Here is an 8,317-nt window from a genome sequence, read left to right as displayed (position 1 = left end):
GGCACGATGGTGCATGCCTGTAATTCCAGAAATTTGGGAGGCCAAGACTGGTGGATCACCTGAGGTCAGGAATTCGAGACCAGCCTGACTAACATGATGAACTCTCATCTGTACTAAACACAAAAATATTAGCCGGACTTCGTGGTACATGCCTGAAATACCAGCTACTTGGGAGGCTGAGGCAGGAGAATTGCTTGAACCCGGGAGGTGGAGGTTGCAGTGATCCGAGATCGCACCATTGCACTTCAGCCTGGGTAACAAGTGTGAGGCTCTGTCCAAAAAAAAAAAAAAAAAAGTATTACTTTGGATTAATACAATTTCAAAAAATTTTAAAACTTGTCGATTCCATCGATTAGATATTTATATCTCATTTTTGAAAGAAAGAGTCACCTAGATGCCAGACTTTCAGTTGAAAGCCAACCATAACTTAAATAAGAAATACAAATTGAGGCCAGGTGCAGTAGCTCACGCCTGTAATCACAGCATTTTGGGAGGCCGAGACGGGAGGATCACTTGTGACCAAGAGTTTGAGATCAACCTAGGCAACATAGCCAGACCTCGTGTCTATTTAAAAAAAAAAAAAAAAAATGAAATGAAATTTGAAACTCAATGCAAAGTGTCTATAAAACAGTGGAACCCAGTTATATAACTCACTATTCAACATTAAATTATTCCACATTTAAAATAGTATATAAAATGTGGTTATATACATTAAAACCTGCTTTTACATCATATGATTTATGATTCATTATTATAAAACATTACTACTTGCTACTATAGACATACACATACTGCCTACTATGTTAAGGTCATGATGAAGAACTCAGGCTCCACAGAGAAGCCTCAACCTAAATGAAACAAAATTATGTTGTCAGAGATCAATTATAAACTTTTAAAAAGACACAGATGAAAGAGAATCCATATTACAAACTTTCATTGGAATACTAATTGCTTTACATTCCTATGGAAATTAGGTATAGTTTAACATGCTTATGTGACATTTGTAGTGATATCAGCATAGAAAATTTATTCCTAAGAACTTTTGTTCTTAAAAAAACAACACAATAACAACAAAAAAGTGTCCCTAACATGTCTACTAACCTTTTAGTGTATCAATATTTTTTAAAGTTAATTAAAAAATGATAAAAACATATTTTTACCTAATATTTATTCTATATTATGTTATACTTAAAATGTCACATTGGATCATTTTCAATAAAAATACAATACAAAACTTACATAATCTTTTCCATTTTATCAGCAGGAAAGAAATTCTCAGCAATCACTTTGCTTGGCAGGGGTCTTCTAACTCTGAATCAGTGGCAAGTGCTAATTGGCAAAAGAGAACACAATTTGCAGTAAACACCTTTCTCCATATAGAAAGTGTTGGGTTGCAAAAATAAAATTCTTTGAACTTTATTGGCTGTTCAACAAATAGGCTTTTCATGGTAACAAATGCTTAGCTTTATATAAGCATTTAACGATATTATTTGTAACACTGAATATGTGATTTCACTGGCTTAGTTTCATGATTAGTTTTATTACTCGAACAAAAAAATAATTTAAACAGTTCAATACTTTAAGCAGTTAAAGTTTTTGTTCAATTACTACTCCCAGTGAACTGCAATAGGACCCAAGGTACAGGTACAATTTTATATTTATTATGCAGTGAAAAAGTGCACCGTGTGTAGAATTACAAGGCTCTAATTTCATTGAAAGTTTCTGTAAGGTCATAAACCAAGAGGCTGAAAAATAGAATGTTTAAAACCCCAATATGAAAAGTCAAAGACTAGTATTAACTCAATATACTGGGTAATCTAATATGTATATTATTTCTTTCTTAAATACCCATTTCCCACTTCCACATCAAAATTTGTAAGTTATAAGATATTTAGCAAAAGTTTTGTATTTCATTTAACAATCAGCAATTACCAATTTTAAAACTTATTCCAGTAGGAAATTAACTATTTTCTTGCCCTAGAAATAAGATAAATTTATATTAAAATTAATGATAGTGAAAACATTTATTAAAATGCACATAAAATTTAGAACAATTTAATTAAGATCTACCTTTTGCAAAATGTCAGGCAATCGTTACTGCAATAAATTTCAAAATTACTCCAAGGTAATAAGAACGTCTCTATCCAGAGCTATAAACTCTCCTGTGTAGCTTCGGCTATTTCGTAAGCAATGGCTTCTAATAAGGAAATCTTGCTCTCATTTCCTATTAGCTGTGTCTCAGTTTGAGACTACCTATGCAAGCTGACCCAATTCTTTTTTTTTTTTTTTTTTTTAAACCAAAGATGGCATAATAAAAACCTCTTTTTTTTTTTTTTTTTTTTTTTTTAAGACGTAGTTTCCCTCGTCGCCCTGACTGGAGCGCAGTGGCGCAATCTCGGCTCACTGCAACCTCCCGGGCTCAAGATCTTCTCCTGCCTCAGCCTCACCAGTAGATGGGATTACAGGCATGCGCCACCACGCTCGGCTACTTTTGTATTTTTAGTAGTGACGAGGTTTCACCATGTTGGCCAGGTTGGTCCGGAACTCCTGGCCTCAGGTGATCCGACCGCCTCCGCCCTCCAAAGTGCTGGTATTACAGGCATGAGCTGCTGCGCCCGACCTGCCACAGTAAAATTCACACTAGGTTTGTATCCTAGTCCAAGCTTCCCATAGATTTGCATAGGTGTTGTAAGGATAAGGATATAAATAAAAGGTTCAAGAATTATTTTCAAACAAAAGTTAGTGTGCGAGACTGAGAATCTTAACACAACTGCAGTAGGAGTTGTAGCTTCCCGACTGATGAATAATGCGGTGTAGTTTTGACATCTGGATCTCACAGCACAGCATTCTTAGGGCACACACTACAGCTTATTTCCTGAGCCTGTAGTGGGTAGCCTTGATATCTTCCTTAGCACCTACTCTGAAGCAGTAGCAAATGTTGGCACTTAGGGCAACTGCATAGAAAGCAATGGGAGGCTGGCTGTACAGTGAGAACAGCAAGCACAAACATTAGCCCCTCATCCAGAGTGAGTGGACAGTAGTGGCACAGCTGATGAAAGCCAACTTTAAATGTGTAATTTTAAATGCCCCATGGGGACACTTAAAAAAAAAAGTGAAAGAAATCTTAAGGGATCAAAGGTTCTTTAGAAGCAGAGAGGGGCAAAGATTGGGGAAAATTTATTACTTATGGTATACTGCACCATTTTAATTGAAAGCTTATATGGTCTTGGAAAACAGACCACAGTTATTAATACTATTATGTGAGCAGGTGAGGAGGCTCGTTCCTGTAATCCTAGAACTTCAGGAGTCCCAGGTTTGGGGAGGACCGTTTGAGTCCAGGAGTTTCAGAGCAGCCTGCAATAGAGTGAGGCCCCGTTTCTACAAAAAATAAAAAACAACAATTAGCCAGGGGTGATGTCTCACACCTGTAGTCCCAGCTACTTGGGAGACTGATGTGGGAGGACATCTTGAGGCCAGGAGTGAGAGACTACAGTGAGCTATGATTACACCACTGCTTTTTTGCCTGAATGAGAGATCAAGACGCTGTCTCTAAAAATAAAAAAGGAAAAATAAAACTACCATGGATAAATAATAACACAGGATACCTTTACTGTTATTTCCACTACGTTTGTCAAACACAGACTGCTGACTCTAAGTTTCTGTAACTGCTAAGACTACATGCTTACTCGATATTGGACACTCTTCTAAGCACTGTACATATTTTAATTATTTGAATATCACAATAATCTCCTGAAGCAGGTAATATAATAATCCTATTGTAGTGGCTAGGAAACTGAGGAACAGCAAGGGTAAGTAACTTACCTAAGGCAATGTGATGAGTAATTGGCATAGACTAGATTCAAATTCAGGCACCCTGGCTCCAGAACTCATGTTCTAACTTCCATTTTCTTTAGAAGAAATTATTCTGAAATAAAACCCTTGATGTTCAAACTGCAAAATTTATACCTGATTTTTTCAAGTGCTTCAGAAAATACATACTCTCTTGTACATGCCTTAATAGTTCATCAGGCCGGGTGCGGTGGCTCACGCCTGTAATCCCAGCACTTTGGCAGGCCGAAGCAGGTGGATCACGAGGACAGGAGATCGAGACCATCCTGGCTAACATGGTGAAACCCCGTCTCTACTAAAAATGCAAAAAATTAGTCGGGCGTGGCGGCGGGTGCCTGTAGTCCCAGCTACTTGGGAGGCTGAGGCAGGAGAATGGCGTGAACCCTGGAGGTGGAGCTTGCAGTGAGCCGAGATGACGCCACTGCACTCCAGCCTGGGCGACAGAGCGAGACTCTGTCTCAAAAAAAAAAAAAAAAAAAAAAAAAAAAAAAAAAAAATTCATCAATTGTGAAAGAAAAATAAGCATAAAAGTAAATTAAATGATGTGGCAAGTTTACTGTTGAGAATCAGTTTTCAGACTTTGAAATACAATGACAAAATTTGAATTAAAAAAGAATGATGGATGTTTCACTATATTATTTTGCTGTGTTAACTTTCCTTGTGTAACTAGATCAACAGGATAGATCTTTATTAGATCATGGCAAAAAGATCTGTGCATGTGACTAATGGAGACAATCTAAAAGATGATAATATATTAATTCCAATACATTTGATGCTTATGGTGTTCTTTAACAGTCCAAATGCATTCCAATTCTACAACAATTTGGAATGGAGAAAGGTCTGCCTTTGTGCTTTTAGGATTTAGGAAGAAAAAGGGAAAGTAAAGCAACCATCTATATACTACATGACTGAAGTAGTTATTTTTAGTAATGGTTCAGGGAAGAGTACTTATGGCAAATGGATGAAAAAGAACACAGGGAGCCTTCTCACTTCATAACAAAAATATTAAAATAATAGATATAAGTTTTTTTCATCAAACATTCACAGATGCACTAAAAGAAATAGAGATGGATAGAAGACTACCTGCCACATAGACACAAGATGGAAACGCACATCTCTGAGCCCAACGATACTGGTGTTCACTAAAGTATGAATATTGGGAACAGTAGCAGAGCCTGGGGTCCCAAATCCTATCCAAAAGACACTGAAACCTGACAAATCGTCAGGATCCAGAATCAGGCCCTTCACAGGAAATAAGAGGATCAGCTGTGCTCCTTGATTATGTACAAAAGTTGTAAAAGCTCGCCCTGCTTGTTCATGATTGTAACTAGATGGTTATTTACAGTTGTATGTTCTCCTTGCTGGTGGTGAAATTAGGAGGAAGAAAGACAAATGAATACCTGGCTGCTGCATTTTGTTGGAAGACAGGAGCTATAATTTTCTCTTGAATCATAATTCTCCACCTTATAAAATAAGAACTGGAATGCAGGTATGCATTTCCCTGCTTTGTGAGCCCATGCAATGCACAAGGAAGGGTCAAGCAAAAGAAGAGGACTACTCTCAAATGAGACTAGCTAAGAAAAAAGAAATCCAAAGCAAAAGAGGAAATATAAATCCATTAAATACAGTTAAAAACCTCCCAAATACAGTCATTTAAAAAATGACTTCAAAGTAAATAAGGTTAAAATCCTTAAGGCAAAAAAAGAGGGGGAACAGTCATAAAACAAGATCAGCTGATGTATGTGTCCTCTATTTATCAATTGTTTTCAATGTATATTTATTTACACAGATAGAAGATAGATGTAGATAGGTAAATTTGATAAAGAATATTTAGAAATCATAGAAATATGAAAAATTCAGTGATTGTAATTAAAAATAACCATAAGAGGAAAAACTTCAATAGAAAATTAAGAAATTAGATGTTAGAAGGGATGAAATCACTAAGGAAACAACAGCTAGAGAAGGAAAATGTGAAAGATAAATAAAAATGCAAGAAAATGGATTGAGAAGTACAAATATCCATCTTTCAGGGATGCTGGATTGATAAGGAGAATGAGTAAGAGACAATATTTAAAGAGATAAATTCTGCACATTTTAAAAGTTGAAGTAAGCCATAAATCTTCAAATTTAAAAAGCACATAGATACATTATGGTGAGAAAACTTTGCATTTCAAATGCAAGGAATATTTTAAAACGTACTAGAGAGAATATATTAACACTGGAATTCTCATGAGCAATGATAGGTTACAAATAATAGTGGTTAAAATATTCAAAGTACTGGTCAGGCGCGGTGGCTCAAGCCTGTAATCCCAGCACTTTGGGAGGCCGAGATGGGCAGATCATGAGGTCAGGAGATTGAGACCATCCTGGCTAATACGGTGAAACCCCGTCTCTACTAAAAAATACAAAAAACTAGCCGGGCGAAGTGGCGGGTGCCTGTAGTCCCAGCTACTCGGGAGGCTGAGGCAGGAGAATGGCGTGAACCCGAGAGGCGGAGCTTGCAGTGAGCTGAGATCCGGCCACTGCACTCCAGCCTGGGTGACAGAGCAAGACTCCGTCTCAAAAAAAAAATAAAAAATAAAAAAATAAAATAAAATAAAATATTCAAAGTACTATAGTTAAAAAAGTAACTTAATCCCAGAATGGCATAAAATATGAATGCATCGGTGCCAAGAAGATGGCCGAATAGGAACAGCTCCAGTCTACAGCTCCCAGAGTGAGCGACACAGAAGACGGGTGATTTCTGCATTTCCAACTGAGGTACCAGGTTCATCTCACTGGGGCTTGTTGGGCAGTGGGTGCAGCCCACTGAGCATGAGCTGAAGCAGGGTGAGGCATCACCTCACCCAGGAAGTGCAAAGGCTCAGGGAATTCCCTTTCCTAGCCAAGGGAAACTGTGACTGATGGCACCTAGAAAATTGGGTCACTCCCACACTAATAATGTGCTTTTCCAATGGTCTTAGCAAATGGCACACCAGGAGATTATATCCGCACCTGGCTCAGAGGGTCCCATGCCCATGGAGCCTCACTCATTGCTAGCACAGCAATCTGAGATTGAACTGCAAGGCAGCAGCGAGTCTGGGGGAGGGGCACCTGCCATTGCTGAGGCTTGAGTAGGTAAACAAAGCAGCTGGGAAGCTCAAATTGGGTAGAGCCCACTGCAGCTCAAGGAGGCCTGTCTGCCTCTATAGACACCACCTCTGGGGGCAGGGCATAGCTGAACAAAAGGCAGCAGAAACTTCTGCAGACTTAAACGTCACTGTCTGACAGCTTTGAAGAGAGTAGTGGTTCTCCCAGCATAGAGTTTGAGATCTGAGAATGGACAGACTGCCTCCTCAAGTGGGTCCCTGACCTGAGTAGCCTAACTGGGAGGCATCTCCCAATAGGGGCAGACGGACACCTCACATGGCTGGGTGCCCTTTTAAAAGGAACTTCCAGAGGAACGATCAGGCAGCAACATTTGCTATTCTCCAATATTCGCTGTTCTGCAGCCTCCACTGGTGATACCCAGGCAAACAGGATCTGGAGTAGACATCCAGTAAATTCCAACAGACCTGCAGCTGAGGGTCCTGACTGTTAGAAGGAAAACTAACAAACAGAAAGGACATCCACACAAAAACCCCATCTGTACATCATCATCATCAAACACCAAAGGTAGACAAAACCACAAAGATGGGGAGAAACCAGGGCAGAAGAGCTGAAAATTCTAAAAATCCGAGCACCTCTTCTCCTCCAAAGGAACGCAGCTCCTCACCAGCAATGGAACAAAGCTGGACAGGGAATGACTTTGATGAGTTGTGAGAAGAAGGCTTCAGATGATCAAACTTCTCCGAGCTAAAGGAGGATGTTTGAACCCATCGCAAAGAAGCTAAAAATCTTGAAAAAAGATTCGACAAATAACCATGTAGAGAAGATCTTAAATGACCTGATGGAGCTGAAAACCATGACATGAGAATGACATGACACATGCACAAGCTTCAGTAGCCGATTCGATCAACTGGAAGAAAAAGTATCAGTGATTGAAGATCAAATGAATGAAATGAAGCGAGAAGTTTAGAGAAAAAGGAGTAAAAAGAGACAAACAAAGCCTCCAAGACATATGGGACTATGTGAAAAGAGCAGGTCTACGTCTGATTGATGTACCTGAAAGTGATGGGGAGAATAGAACCAAGTTGGAAAACACTCTTCAGGATATTATTCAGGAGAACTTCCCTAACCTAGCAAGGTAGGCCAATATTCAAATTCAGGAAATGCAGAGAATGCCACAAAGATAGTCCTCAAAAAGAGCAACTCCAAGACACATAATTTTCAGATTCACCAAAGTTGAAACGAAGGAAAAAATGTTAAGGGCAGCCAGAGATAAAGGCCGGGTTACTTACAAAGGGAAGCCCATCAGACCATCAGACTAACGGCGGATCTCTCGGCAGAAACTCTACAAGCCAGAAGAGAGTGGGGGCCAATATTCAAC

The 8,317-nt window shown here is 39.0% G+C and overlaps 1 long non-coding RNA gene across 1 annotated transcript; it reads right to left on the bottom strand.

Annotated features, from left to right (window-relative positions):
• Nucleotides 1-202: 202 nt before the first annotated feature.
• LOC126951257 (uncharacterized) lies at nt 203-3,896 on the bottom strand. Its single transcript, XR_007724404.1, has 3 exons — nt 3,823-3,896; nt 1,240-1,329; nt 203-271 (listed from the first exon to the last, which is right to left on the bottom strand). It is a non-coding gene; the product is annotated as an uncharacterized LOC126951257 (long non-coding RNA).
• Between the last annotated feature and the right edge of the window lie 4,421 nt (nt 3,897-8,317).

Source organism: Macaca thibetana, chromosome 3 (assembly GCF_024542745.1).
Source record: "Macaca thibetana thibetana isolate TM-01 chromosome 3, ASM2454274v1, whole genome shotgun sequence".
NCBI classification, from domain to species: domain Eukaryota; kingdom Metazoa; phylum Chordata; class Mammalia; order Primates; family Cercopithecidae; genus Macaca; species Macaca thibetana.
The sequence above is the reverse complement of the archived record's forward strand: the minus strand, read 5'-3'. Positions and strand labels throughout refer to the sequence as shown.